This window comes from Engraulis encrasicolus, chromosome 11 (assembly GCF_034702125.1).
Source record: "Engraulis encrasicolus isolate BLACKSEA-1 chromosome 11, IST_EnEncr_1.0, whole genome shotgun sequence".
Taxonomy (NCBI): domain Eukaryota; kingdom Metazoa; phylum Chordata; class Actinopteri; order Clupeiformes; family Engraulidae; genus Engraulis; species Engraulis encrasicolus.
Genome location: NC_085867.1, coordinates 27,327,973 through 27,340,410, shown reverse-complemented (window position 1 = coordinate 27,340,410; position 12,438 = coordinate 27,327,973). Strand labels below are relative to the sequence as shown.

At 42.1% G+C, this 12,438-nt stretch overlaps 1 protein-coding gene and 2 long non-coding RNA genes across 4 annotated transcripts in view; 2 read left to right on the top strand and 1 right to left on the bottom strand.

Annotated features, from left to right (window-relative positions):
• Positions 1-10: 10 nt before the first annotated feature.
• LOC134458167 (uncharacterized) lies at positions 11-4,882 on the bottom strand. Its single transcript, XR_010036541.1, has 3 exons — positions 4,699-4,882; positions 3,769-3,801; positions 11-184 (listed from the first exon to the last, which is right to left on the bottom strand). It is a non-coding gene; the product is annotated as an uncharacterized LOC134458167 (long non-coding RNA).
• A 1,679-nt stretch (positions 4,883-6,561) lies between these two features.
• LOC134458165 (uncharacterized) overlaps positions 6,562-12,438 on the top strand; it is a 34,310-nt gene continuing 28,433 nt past the window's right edge. The window contains exon 1 of the mRNA XM_063210321.1: positions 6,562-6,604. The gene's annotated coding sequence lies outside the window, so the exon portion shown is untranslated. The remainder of the gene's footprint in view (positions 6,605-12,438) is intronic.
• LOC134458895 (uncharacterized) lies at positions 6,864-11,191 on the top strand. Of its 2 annotated transcripts, XR_010036690.1 has the most exons (7): positions 6,864-7,341; positions 7,765-7,836; positions 7,923-8,009; positions 8,506-8,557; positions 8,858-9,062; positions 10,040-10,098; positions 10,959-11,191. It is a non-coding gene; the product is annotated as an uncharacterized LOC134458895 (long non-coding RNA). The 2 variants fall into 2 exon arrangements; XR_010036689.1 differs by lacking the exon at positions 7,923-8,009.

Here is a 12,438-nt window from a genome sequence, read left to right as displayed (position 1 = left end):
CCACCTTTATCAATGGTCAGCGTTAAAGTCGTTCCTTTCTGGCTGAAGTGGATCCTGTCTCCGTCATACAGTGTTGAACCATCTTTAGTCCAGTCGACCTTCACACCCTCCAAGTTGACCTTGACCTTGAGCTCAACGTTCTGTCCTCTTCTCACCCTCTGGTTGTCAAGTGTTGATGTAAACTCTGGAAAGCCATAGAGGTAGATTCTTGAAAACAGTAAGATGCATTACAAAGTGATTCTCTGTTACTATTCTCAGTCGACTACTACATTTGAATTCTGAAAGCTAACAATTGTGACGGAGGTGTTCCTGCACAGTCCATCCCCCTCGGGGACGCGAATCTGTCACCTCGTCAACTACGGTCCGGAAATGGGAGTCACAGTATGATACCGCTGGACTAAAGGACCAGTTCCTTAGCCCAGCGCTACCAATACTGTATGAGGCTTTGGGAGGGAGGTTTTAACGTTCCACACCAACTCTACTAGTTAGCCTCCGTTACACTCTCCCCCTTAAACCTCACTCCCATCCGGGTCACGGCAACACTGTGACGGAAGTGTTCCTGCACAGTCCGTCCCCCTCGGGGAGGTGAACCTATCACCTCGCCAACTACAACGGTGCGGAAATGGGACTCACAGTACGATACCACTGGACTAAAGGACCAGTCCCCTAGCCCAGTGCTACCGATACTGTATGAGGCTTTGGGAGGGAGGCTTTACTAACGTTCCATGCCAACTCTGCTAGTTAGCCTCTGTTACACAATGTTTAGTTGTTGCAACCAGTTTTGTCAGGAGGAAGTACAAAATACCAACTGTACATAAATGTGATTACATCTGCAATGTACTCTTTCTCCCCTTGCCTATACAATTCACTTTGTTGTATGTTCTCTGTCACTGCACTATTATCTACTTTTGGTCCTGCATTGTCTTTGAGTGGGTGACGAGACGCCCTGTTTTTACGTAACATTGGTTAAAAACCTACAAAACTATTATTTTTTTCCTCATAAAAACAAATGTAAATGAAAGAAGATGTGGTACATTATGTTTCATATTAGTCTTAGATGAGAAGAAACATTTTTGTTAAGATTTACGTAAAGGTTTATATGTCAAATGTCCTGCGCTGTGACTGTAACATTAATAAAACCTGGATTATAATATATATAAATAAACCAATAACATTTTGAATAATTTATGAAACATTTGGCATGATTACCTAAATATTAACTTTATATTAAAATATATGAAAGTGAAAAAACCCAATACAGTAATATAAACTACAAGTTCAATTTCGTAACACAAATTGCGTCCTGCAGGGTGACATGTATGTCAGGTTTGTGGATGGGCAGCTGCAAGGCCAACTACAAGGGTCTTCAAGACAGGCTCCTAATCAGTCAGTACCTAAGTCATTGGAGAGTTCTGTGGAAGTTTAAGGTGACTATTAACCTTAATTAATCTACATATTGCAATGTTTCTGTCACGCAATGCTTATGTTCATTTTATGGTTTCCTTTGGTGTGACTGCTCCGGTGGTGTGACTGTTTTTTTAATAAATGAAAACACATATTAAGATTAAACACAATATCATTATCTAGTTAGCATGAGCTCAGAGTTCAGTCATGTATACAAAAGGATTAAAAAGGCCACAATACTGTGCATTTCCTGTGGTGTGACTTCATGTCCTGCTGTGTGACATGCATACCATGCAAGGATATAAGGATACTAGGAGATTAATTTGTCACATTCACACAATTATTACAAGTAATACAGTGAAACCATGCAGTGAAATCACAGTTGTCTGCCTGTATGATGCATAGCGTGTGTGGGTGTGGGTGGAGGTGCGGGTGGGTAGTTGGGTGGGGGTTAAAGGAACAATAGTAGAACTAGACTGCCTTCGACTGCTTAAGGTATATCCCCGAAACGCGATTCTTCCAGTCCCCCATCATTCCTACCACTCCTGTTCACCTTTTCAGAAGCTTATATGCTAAATACAAAATATAAAAGAAATATATTTAATATCTATACATAGATCAATGATGTGCATAGGCTTAAAACTCAAAGGCAAAAAAAAATGGGGCAAACGGAAACACTGTTTTAATGGTTCCTATTACAGTGGATATACCACATTAGTGTAGTAACCAGTGTAACAATATTTAATACCATGTAATACCAGTGTAACAGCATGTACCAATTTTGTACTTACATCATGTATTTGTGTGTAAGTGGTATTACATGGTATTGCATATTGTTACACTGGTATTACACTAGTATTACATGGTATTTACCGGGCAAATCAATCCACCCAGTCAGAAGTTATGGGCCAAATAAAAATTTCGCCATTTTGAAAGTGTTGACCTCCAAACTCGAATCAGTTCATGAACCTACCCTAGAGCATTAACACACCAAATCTGGGACAAATCCATCCAACTGGTCAGAAGTTATGGGCCAAACAAAAATTCGGCCATCTTGAATTCAGCCATCTTGAAAGTGTTGACCTCCAAACTCGAATCAGTTCATGAACCTACCCTAGAGCATTCACACACTAGCCTGGGAACTCCCATACTGCCTTTAGTTCAACACAATCGTTTCGATCTGAAAGACAGTCTGGCGAGGATGACTCATAACGTCCAAGATCATGGTACCTGTGTCATAATGGCCGAGCATTCCGACCTTTACAGTTTCTCTGCCCAATCAGAGAGCAGAGCAGTGTGTCATAATAGCCCAGTATTCTGCCCCCTACGGAATTTAATATAGGCAACTCCCCAGACCTAATCTCACTTGTGATTAGGTCTGGTGTTAACCAGGCAATTCACACACCAAATCTGGGACAAATCCATCCACCCGTCAGAAGTTATGGAACAAACAAAAAATCAGCCATCTTGAAAGTGTTGACCTCCAAACTGGAATCAGTTCATGAACCTGCCCTAGAGCATTCACCCAAAAAATCTGGGACAAATCCAAACATCCGTTCAAAAGTTATCGCGTTAACACGAAAGACCTTACGCGGCGGCGGACGCGGACGCGGACGCGGCGCACGCAAAACCATTACATCCCCGACGCTCCGCGTTTCGGGGATATAAAGAGCATGGAGGATATGTTTGTGCGGATTATTAAGGATTGTATTGTATGTCACAGAAATGTCACACCAATGATGTCACACCGCAGGACACATTTTCCCAAAAATGTCAAAAATTAGGAGAAATTCCACGGACCACAAGGTGCTTTATTTCTTTCAATTTATTTCCAAAATGATCCATCCATTTTTTCAGGAATTGGAAAAAGTTGTTTCTTTTTTTAAATTGCGTTACGCCCTTAAACGTCAACCACCCCTTTATCAAATTGTTTTGTATAACTTGATGTGGAGGCATTTGGTAACAAAAATGTCAAAATCTAAACCTGGACCCAGGGCTGGACTGGGACCACAAAACTTTGCCCTGGCATTTTTTTGGCATCGACCAGCCCCCTGCTTTTCTACAAAATCATGATTAGCTCAGTTCTCTGTCCACATTAAATAGATCAGACCAATGGGTCACCCCATTTAAACTGAGGGCTGGACTCTCAGAAAAAAAGAAACAATAAACAACAGCATCGGCCTCCAAGTTTCCTCCCACCGGGAAAATGCCCTGTATGCCAGACTATCACCCAGCCCTACTTGGACCTTGGACCGCACACGATATACTCAGTACCGACACATAAATGTTGCTTGCAACCATCACAAGAGTACGGTTTTTGTTGGCGTATTGCAATATTAGGGCCATAATATTGGACTATCTTACCTGGTTTCGTAGAATACAATCCCATGACTGGCCCTGAGGAGTTTAAAAACATACAAACTGTACATGACAAAAGAAATCAGAATATGCTCAGCATGGACACATTACATATAGGCTACACATTGTAGGCCTACAACACGAGGTGTTGCTCCATGGCGTGGATCAGTTCAAACGCGCCCCAAGACATGGAATCTCCTTCCCCTATAGGCCTATAAATAAAGTGCCAAACGGTTCAATTACCATAGCCATATTAAACTACTATTTCAACTAGGCCTACTTTGAAAATATCAAAGGCATTTGTAAACTTGTAGCCTAGAAATAATGTGCGCTATTCATGGCCGTAGCTACATTAGAGGTCAGGGAGGTCAGGTCTGGACCTCGCTCATTTTGTCTGAGGTTTTCTTTAATTTTTTTTGGAAGGCCAAATATCTATCATGTTTCCATGCCCCGTAATTCATAATTATGCAGGTATGGCACCGGAATTCCCTAAGCCACTTAGCAAAAAAAAATCTCAAGGGTTACTGACAGTTGGTTGTCTGTCTAATAATGGGACACCATTGCCCTCGTGAAATAGTTTATTTTCATTCCACAAGAGCTCTGTAAATGCGAACACTAATTGAGAATCCACCCTTTTCTATTCTACTTCACTTATGAGACATACTGTACTGTGTATAAACATGTACATTACATGTATAAATATGTAAAATATATCATGTTTATTGCTATGCGCATCATGGACCCCGCCTACTCCAAAACGCTGGCTACGGCCCTGGCGCTATTCCAAATACATTGTTCTTTTGAACTGTAAAGCAAATATATTTTAATTACCTACTCGTCTCGTTTTCTATGATCAAATTTCTGGCTTGCACGAGACAAGACGACGTTTGTCGAGACAAATTTTGGGGCAGATAAACTGCATCTGAGGATACTCACCTCGGGAGCGTTCTCGTTGAAGCCCAGTTAACTCTTCTCTCGTGTGTAGAGTTCTTGTTTTAATGCTTGACTACGTCCAGAAAAATAGTGGCATTATTTAGGAGTGGTAAATCTAGTGAAACCGAAAGTGGAAAACAATGGGTGAGGCGAAAGGGGCGTGCGTAAATGACTTACAAGGCTTGAAGTTGTGGAAAATAAAACATGTTAGGCATACACGATAAAGCTAATACTAAATAGTCTAGGAGGCCAACAATGACCACCCTTCGATGGTTCTGAACGTCAGATGTGAGGCTCTTAAGAATTTATAATGGACTTCTATTCCCACCTGTAGGGGAAAAAAGAGGGAAAACGCGCTGCGCCGCTTCAGGTGCATAACCTTCCTGTAGCCTAACACATCCTGTTGAACTCCTTAACCACATCCACGGTGGCACCGCTACTTATCAATCTAGTATGAGTGGTGCACTGCGCACAATATTGTGTCTTGGGCAAGTTATCTACCACTGTCATTTATCTAGGGTGACCACCCGTCCCGCGTAGCGCGTGCGTGTAGCGTTTGGAGCCAAAATCATGCGTCCCCCGAATTGACAGTTTGTCCCGCATAATCAAGTGTGCTCGAAGAAAAAAATAAAATAGTCTCTCTATCCCTGAGACCTATAGGCAGTCACACAGGGGTTCCAAGACCCACCTGCATCAAAGCAAGTCAGAGGTGGGATATAACTTCGTTCCATGCTACTTTTTAAACACCTTGCCCTCGCAGCAAACTGACCGATTCTTCCTTATGCGTTCTATTATATATTATTATATATATTATTTATTATTATATATAGGCCTATTGTTATATAGCCTATATATTATGAAAGCTAACCGCGAGTAGCGCTAGTTCTCAATACCGATTCAACGCGCACACCGCAACGCGAGGGAAATGTAGGCTGACCAGTTAGGAGAGTCCACAACAGCCCTGTACCACCCAGTATCAATGTGAAAGCAGACACTAGTTCATGACTTTTGCAACAGAATGCATCAGTGAAGCAGGAATTATGTTACCTAGGTTGATTTATTGCTGCAAGCTGTTTCCCCTCACATGCTTTGATTCTCAGTAGAGGACTAGATATTTCAACTACACGGTGCCACCCTGCATCCATTATGAACCCCCCCTGGCATTTGTAACAGAATAAACATAAGAACAGGAATTGTCTGCCAAGAATGGCTAAATCTAAATGTTGATGGGGTTGGTGGCGCGTGAGTGCGCGCGCACGCCAGGGTCTGTCCCACATTGTCCCTCCTACCCCTTGTCCCCCCTTGAACTTATTAGCAGGTGGTCACCCTACATTTATCTGGCACGGATCTCCATAATGTAGTCTGTTGCGCACATGCACACGCACTGTGCGTTAACACAATCAAACGCTGACATGTCCACCCGTTTTTGTTTTCCATCTAGATGACATTCAAATCATGAGGAATCACGGCGAGAAACTGCAGTCAAAAAAAGTTCTAGCCATCCTCCGGTGGCGCAATATCCTATGCCACTGGCTTTATTAGAGCAGCATTAATGCGTCTAAAATGTAAAACATCTGTTTACATCTTCCTCTTCTGATGAGAATTTTGATGTAAAAACGTAGGCATAATTATAGGCCCTAATCTACAACCTGCTGTAGCCTAGGCCAATAGCATCAATGCAGTGCAGCTATTGGACGGGGTCTTTCCGTCTTGCTTTCGGTTTCGATTTCTTGTAAGAGAGTCGGAGATTAGAAGCAAAGAAGGTGGGTTTGCCAGAAGCAAAGAACTTTGTCAACAAATGACCGAACCCAAATCCGGTGGGTGGACTTTTGCCGGTGTACGCCGCTTCGAATTCTGGACTCTATCTGCAAATACCTGTCTGAAGGCACACGAGAGACGCCGGCGCTTGGTATTTATTGCCTTATTTTTTTCTGACATATTTCGTCTACATTTAACATTTTCCTCGGTTGATGTTGAAAATGGGCTATTGCCCTGATAATAATAATCTCATCTGCATTTTTTGTGCATAGGCCTAGTTTGTTTATGTTAGGCTATATATTATAGATGTTTACATTTTCGGTTTTATTTCGTCCATATCGTTTTGATGAGAAATGCATCAACGTGATCTCGAATGAATTGCGTCTCATTTATCACGCAAACCAAAACCAAAATTGCGTCGATATAACGACGCATTCTCTTTTATGTCACACATGCGCAGTAGCCAGCACTATCTTTTAAGGCCAGGAGGCTTTATTGTTAGCCTATTTATAACAAAAACAAAACGTTATTCACGTTGCTTAACGTAACGACTCATTATAAATATGCTGTTAAGTCCCCACAAACTAATGAGCTCTTTTGGGCTGTTAAAGTCAAGTTTTGATTTTAGCAAGTCTTTTTCTGTTTGATTGAATTAAAACGAACCCTGTAAACATTGACATAAATTTGTCCAGAGCGTGATTTGCGCACAACAACCTCTAGGCCTACAACGTTTTGAATAGTTTCAAATATTTCATTCATAAATCCCCAGACCCCCTCCCTCTGCTACTACACCAATGATGTCATTTTATTGCGACCACTCTCTGGATTGTGGATTTTACGGACTGCATTCCCATGTACTGGGTTTAGCTGGACCGTATTGGACTGGAGGTAAGTTAATTTAATTGATAAGGCGAATGTGCATTAACTGCTATATTTGAATGCGTCTTCCAGGTCACATCATTGGTTTAGTCGCCAAACTTTTCTGACTGTCACAGTTGGTTTTACCAGCCAGCTGCTTCTACTGTGTAGCCTAGCCTAGCCTACCCATTATTGCTCGCGTGGCAAATTATTCTGTCCATAATTATATACTGTTTGGTTTTACAAGCGGTATCTCGGCCTCATCAAGCAAGCAGAACTTTGAAAACGACGTCAGATGCGCCAAAGTTCTGCTAAAGAGAGTAAATAGCGCGATATGTACTCTGAAATCTCATTCTGAGCAGAGCACTTGCTTGACAGGTTCACTAAGTTAATCTCTCTCTCTCTCTCTCTCTCTCTCCCTCTCTCTCTCTCTCTCTCCCCCCCAACTTTCAGGTGACAGGATATGTTGTACCTGCTTCGGACTGGTTCTGTCATTAACCTACTGAGCTGGTGCTTCTGTCCCAGGTAGGCTACATGGGCAGTCATTTTGTGTAGGCTACAGGTTTGGTTAGGTGTTTCAAGTTCAAATTCCATTCTTTCTGTACATGCAGGTAAAATGTGTTTGAACTTACATTTGCATCTATACATGAAGTAGGCAGCCTAGAGCAGGAGGCGGGCGTCAGATCAGAGGGTTGCAGGTTAGAATCCCACTTTTCCACTCCCTATCTTGCTCCATGGCTGAGGTGCCCTTGAGCAAGGCATGTAACCTAACCCCACACTGCTCCAGGGACTGTAACCAATACTCTGTGCTTTGGACTAAAGCGTCAGCTAAAGTATAATGTCATAGTAATTAAAAAAAAAGTCCTATTGACCATGGCACCCAACCTAGCATTGCAGCCAAAACTGTGTCTACCTTGTTTCAAATGCTTCTCTGTATAAAATGGCCCATTTCCATTACATATTCTAATTCCCCCAACTCTATATCGAACTTCATTGGGTGGGGCTGTTTTATTTATTTTTTCATGTTTTTTTTTTTAACTGCATATGAATGAGATGCTGTGTGACTAAATAAGCTTACCATAATGTTTTTAATACTGTTATTTGTGTTTTTTGTTGTTGTTTTGTTACAGTAGTAGTAGTAGTAGTAGTCTTGTGATCATATGGTCATCATATGTTATGTCTGCATTTCCCTAGGCATCTCCATCGCATCGCTCCTAGGCATCTGAAAGTGTACCGTTGCGCACAGGTGTGTATGACTGGTATAACATTTACAGCAGCAGCACATAGCTGGTAAGAGAACAGAGTTAATGCTGGACAAAAACCCTCATCTGAAAAAGCAAGGTGTGGAAAAACACATACACTGCCATTTAAGTGTCCTATGAAGACACCTGAAAGAGTCAGTTATAGATCTGTAGTGCTCATGTTTATTTTGTTTGGTTGAGGGTGGGGATAGGTGGGCTATAGCACCTGTAAGACATGAAAACTACTTTCACCCCTGCTGTATACACACCATCTTTGTGGATTTTGCTTGTTCCCACCTACATAGATCATGCTGGTAACGAGTTATTCAAAGGGTCTACCAATCATGGCAAAAACAGAAATCCAGCTCCTCAGCCCAGGCAGTGCCAACAACCCAGCTGATCCAGGAGCTGCAGCGAGGGGTAGTGATGACACTCCGGGCACCCCGACTGCCTCTGCCTCCGTCAGATAATCCAGCCCTCCCCCTCCTACTTCCAGAGACTAATTTGCAGGTAAGCATACACAAACTGAACATTTTGTCATACTGGTCGGTCAGCTGTGGTCTTTCTATTTTGCACATCAAATTCATCCCATTTCACCCCCCAGAATCTCATCTTGTGATGTGGATCTACTGACTACACTGCTTATGTGCAGATTTTTGGCATTCTCTAAACACACTACCCCACTATCCCATTCATACACTACCCAACAATAACTGTCTGGACCCTGCAACAACATACACCACATCATACATAGGTAGAAAAATGCTGAGGCACTAAACTCCTAAAGGTTACAATTTTTACATATGCCCTGAGGAAGGGACATAAGGATCGAAACACGTAGGCATTGTAGCCAAGTAATAAAAGAAAAAAATGTTACCTTGAGTGCCTCAGTATTTGTCTACTTCGACCAAGTTTTAGAGGCCCTACACTGATGAGCATCCAAGGGAAAAAGTGAAGACCCAGATTACTCAAATGACCTGTTTGCGTTTGACATCATACTGTACATACCGGCTTGTTGATCCTGTCCCTCGTGGAAAGGACACACACACGCACACGCATACACACACACAGACAGCTCCTATGGAACCGCACCATGTGACTGCACCTTACCTGCACCTTACCTGCACTACCTCAGACCTCCACTACCAAGAACTGCTGGCCTCTGTAACATACAATGCACCAACGCTGCTTGTTGTAATTATTTATTAATTAATTACTTTATTGTTACTAGTGTTACGTGTCCTGTCTTGCACTAATGTCAGACATACACAGAACTGACATTTACAGACTATGTCCTGACATGGCATAGAGTGAGAATTTCATTTTACTTGTATAACCTGTGCATATGAAGAAAATGACAATATAACTGACTTGACTCCACACACACACCACTAATTACTCGCTCCGCAAGATTAGTCATTAGAATGTTTGAGTTTCACAATACAGGCAGACAACTCTAATTTCATTGCATGTTACACTTTTCACAGATTCTAACGGGTATGTGCTAAGGAGATGATGAGTGAACACGCTGCCAGTTTGGTTGCAGGTATGTTTTACTTTATCTGTCGAAAAAGCATATTCTTTTCAAGTTGCGCTCCATTATCCTGCCTGTGATGTTTTTGAAGGCCATCACTTGGGGTCAATAGACAACCAAATATCTGTCAGTGGTAAAGTGTCTTACGTCCGTGTACTATGAAGGTGGATCACAGTAGAAGTAGTTAACCATATTTCTCAACCTAACCATATTATCTCCCCCACACCGCACACATTGCTCAGTGCTGCTCCTGCAGAATGGACCATGCTAACCTCCCAGTTGTGTTTGTAGATCTCCACACAAATATCACCCCTCTACATTGTAAAGCTGAAAAGAATATGTCTACTTGACATCTTTTAACCCACCAAGTAGAGGAAGGTTAACTTAAGTACAGTTTAGTTGTTGTTTTGGTGTTGTGATTTTATCACATTATATTACATTACAATGCATTTAGCAGACACTTTATCCAAATGTGTATCCATGTGGATCAGAGTGTGGGGTGAACACAGAGGACAGCTGTATACAAGTAAACCATTGTAAAACTGAAGACCTACTGATCGTGTGTAAGCAGGATAAAGTAAGTGCATAGGGTTATGAATTACAGATTAGGAATGAATGCTTTGTTATGTAGGGGAGCTCTCTCAGACGAGATGAGTCTCCACAAACTGCTTGAAAGTTGAGAGGGATGAGTACACTAAAAAAATGTATCATTTCCCCAAATGCAGCAACAAGTGGAAAGCCATTATAATGTCTGAATCTGTATTTAATTTGAGATTGTTATGTATATGTTTCTGTGTATATATCTCCTGCTTAAAAAAAAATGTATATATTTGTTTAAAATATATATCTCCTGTTTTTTATGTTGTTTCCAGTGTGTCACCGAATTCCGTAGATTCATCATCACTATGTGGGGTGGAAGCTGCACAGACTACAACAAGGCTTCTGGGACCCCACTCCCCTCAAGCAAGACATTTACCACCTGCTTCACCTATGAAGGACTGATTATTGGCAGTGATGTATACCACAACGCATACAAGCTGTTCAGCCTGCTGCCCTCCGGGTAGAGGTACAGGAGTATCTGCTTCCGCAACTCCAGACTCGCCAACATCTTCATCTACCAGACTGTCATGCCAAATCGTCCCTCCTCTCTCCCATCCCAGGATGCCGAATTATGACCAAGTGACTGAAGAACTGCCATACGTCTTCACTTGGTCATGGCATGACCAGAGGCTGTATGCAAACTCACAGTATAATTCTACACGATCCACTATAAGTCATATTTTATTTCAGGTGGTTTGAATAGCTGTGATACATTAATGATGCCTGCCAACGATTCTGAATTGTGTACAGTCTGTAATATTTCTTCTTCAAGGGACCAGTCAAGTTTACGTAATTGACACATCTGGTTGGTCCTTGTTTTGAATTCTGAATTGTCAATATACTATATGCCTTTATCAGGTTTGAGCTTGGAGTTGAGTATATGTTAAATTAATAGAATGTGCTCTCTTCACATTAAACTTAGACCGAACTGCCTTTACCTTTGGATCGTCTGCAGTTCCCTGTTGGCCCACTACCATCTGCCCCGCATGGTGCGCGACACCAGACACTGGAGCAGCTGGGTCGCCACTCATCAACGCAGAGTGAAACAGTGCTTTGACCGCTCCCACAGGGTTAAAAGCCCCACACTTGCTCCACTGGACTGATTGAGGATCCGCAGGCCTACCCGGGGCCACAAGCTCAAGTCATTCTGTTCTGCCCCACTGCAAGTGACTGAGCAGCTGGGTCCCGCCATTTTCCGCCGTGTTCGCAAGGTGCCGCCGCCTACTGCAACAGACCTGGAGGCGACCGGCCCGTACAAGGGCCCATCCAGGCCATCTCATGGACTATGTACTCTGACAATATGAATGATGTTCCTGGGTCTCCCCTGGGGAGGGGGGAAATGTTATGTCTGCTCTGTTGCCTGTCCTGTTAGAGATGCAAATTATCGATTCATTCATTAATCATTACTTGATAGCCTTATCGATCGACTTACGATTAATTGATAAGCGGCGTTTTCCCCCCGAAAATCTCAATGTTCCTCGGGAAAAAAAACTACTAAATCTAAAAATTTTAATTAAAAATTAAGATAAAATACCACATTTAAAGTAATTCTATTTCAATTCTTTAATCCAAATGTGATTTAAATATTCCCACTATTCACACCCCTTTTCACACACACTCTTCACATGCCCATTTCACCTGCGTCTCTTGTCAGTTGAATTGTCGATTAATTGCGATTAATGTTTTTTAATCGATTAACACATTGATCGATTAAAGTCGATTAATCGATTAATCGTTTGCATCCCTAGTGCT